General features: G+C 43.7%; 1 pseudogene; it reads left to right on the top strand.

The window, feature by feature from the left end:
• The first annotated feature begins 1,291 nt into the window (after positions 1-1,291).
• Positions 1,292-1,408, top strand: LOC126337434 (5S ribosomal RNA; annotated as a pseudogene).
• The last annotated feature ends 925 nt before the right edge of the window (positions 1,409-2,333 follow it).

Raw genomic sequence — 2,333 nt, 5'->3', positions numbered from 1 at the left:
AGCTTATGTGTGGTATTACGACAACTGTTTTACGGATATCAAGAAATACTGCATCTACCTAACAGTCTCTAAGCGAAGCTTTCAGTATGTAACGTGAGAAAAGGGCGAGTTGGGTTTCACACGACCGATGTTTTCGGAATTCCTGCTGGTTGTCAGGGAGGAGGTCACTCTACTCGAGATACCTCATTATGTTTGAGCTCATGATGTGTTCTAAGATCCCACAAGAAATCAATGCCGAGGATACTGGATCACTTCTAACATCCTTCCTGTAAAGGAGTGTAGTAAGTGCTTTCTTCCAACTAGTGAGCACGATTTTGTGGTCGCGGAATCTACGATGAATTACAATTAAAAGCGGTGCCCACTCAACTGCAAAATCAGTGTAGAATCTGATAAGGAGTCAGTCCGGCGCTGGAGCTTTGTTCAGTTTTAACAGTGTCAGCTGTTTCTCAGCGCCACTGACGCTAATAGCTGTTTCATTAATTTTTTCCGTTCTCCTGGGTCTCCCTTTGTAATGAAACATTTCAAAACGGAGTTTTGCTTTGCTACCCTCAATTTCAGTTCCTGTCTCATCAGCGAGTGATTTGACATTAACTTTGGTGCCACTAACAGACATTACGTAACACCAGAATTTCCTTGGGTTTTGTGAAAGATTATTTCACAGAATTATACTACGGTATTCACTGAAGACTTCACGCATTGCACTTTTGCCAACCAGACGTGTTTCATTCAGGATCTCTTTATCTGTAGCACTATGCTTTGTTTTACACCTATTATGCAGCTTTCTCTGTTTCTATATAAGTTTCCTTGAGGTGCTGTAAACCACTGAGTGTCCCTCCCATTATGAAATGTTCTACTGGCTACAAATCTGTTCAGGCCACGGTCAACTACTCTTTTCAACTTGAGCCATTCATCCTCCATATACTCCTGCCCTGTGCTAAAAGTTTCAAGTTCCTCATTGAGATATGACACTACTGCACTTTTATCTAATTCATTGAACATATATACCTTTCTATCTGTTTCTGTTGCCCTTTGTATTTTGGTAATCATTGTTGACACAACCCTGTCGCGGTCACTGATACCAGTTTCGATGTGGACATCCTCAAAAACGTCAGGTTTATTTGTTGCCATTAGGTCTACAATATTTCCATCGTAAGTGTAATTCAAAACCATCTGTGCTAGGTAGTTTTCAGAGAAGCCATTTAGTAACGTAACACAGGATGTCTTGTCCCGGCCACCACTAAAAAAACTGTAATTTTCCCAGTTGATTATTGGGTGATTCAAGTCTCCTCCAGGCAACGGCCCTGCCGCAGTGGATACACCGGTTCCCGTGAGATCACCGAAGTTAAGCGCTGTCGGGCTTGGCCGGCACTTGGATGGGTGACCATCCAGCCGCCATGCGCTGTTGCCATTTTTCGGGGTGTACTCAGCCTCGTGATGCCAATGGAGGAGCTACTCGACCGAATAGTAGCGGCTCCGGTCAAAGAAAACCATCATAACGACCGGGAGAGCGGTGTGCTGGCCACATGCCCCTCCTATCCGCATCCTCAACTGAGGATGACACGGTGGTCGGATGGTCCATATGGGCCTCTTGTGGCCTGAAGACGGAGTGCAAGTCTCCTCCAATGATTATAGTATAAATGAGGAATTTAGGTACAAGTGAATTGAGGTCTTGTCTAAAGTTTTTGTTACATAAGGAGGTGAGACTGATGGTCGACAGAAGGATCCAAGTACAATTTTATGCCCACCACTGAGACAGAATCTTGTCCAAACAATCTCCCATACAGCTTCAATTCCCATCTCGGTGGATTTGAGTAACTTGTCCATAGCGACAAACACACAGCCTCCATTTCCCATTAGCCTGTCCCCTCGATATACGCTTAAATTTTCCTCAAAAATCTCGCTGCTATCAACTTCAGGTTTTAATTAGCTCTAGCACTTAGTATTATGTGCGTTTCACTGCTTTTCAGGAGCATTTCATATTCTGTTACTTCGTTGCGAAAGCATTGGCACTTAACTACCTCTATTTTCATACTGTCGCCTATGGGGGCATGTCTTTGGATTTACGCTAATACTTATGGGTCTTATAAAGCTGCCGTTATCTGGAATGGATGGAGAGTCTCCTAATTTAAAAAACGATGTGTACCACACTTAGTCTGCTGTTTGCGTAGCTGCTTATCATGTGTAATGCACACCTGACCCTTTTGTGGGACCCTACAGTTCTCAATCCTATGGTGCAAGTCCAGTAATTCACAACCTAGCTTTTAGCAGAACCTTCGATGTCTGTGGTTCAGTACTATGACTCAGTACCAGTGGGCACGATCAGATCTATGAGC

Source organism: Schistocerca gregaria, chromosome 2, assembly GCF_023897955.1.
Source record: "Schistocerca gregaria isolate iqSchGreg1 chromosome 2, iqSchGreg1.2, whole genome shotgun sequence".
Taxonomy (NCBI): domain Eukaryota; kingdom Metazoa; phylum Arthropoda; class Insecta; order Orthoptera; family Acrididae; genus Schistocerca; species Schistocerca gregaria.
The sequence above is the reverse complement of the archived record's forward strand: the minus strand, read 5'-3'. Positions and strand labels throughout refer to the sequence as shown.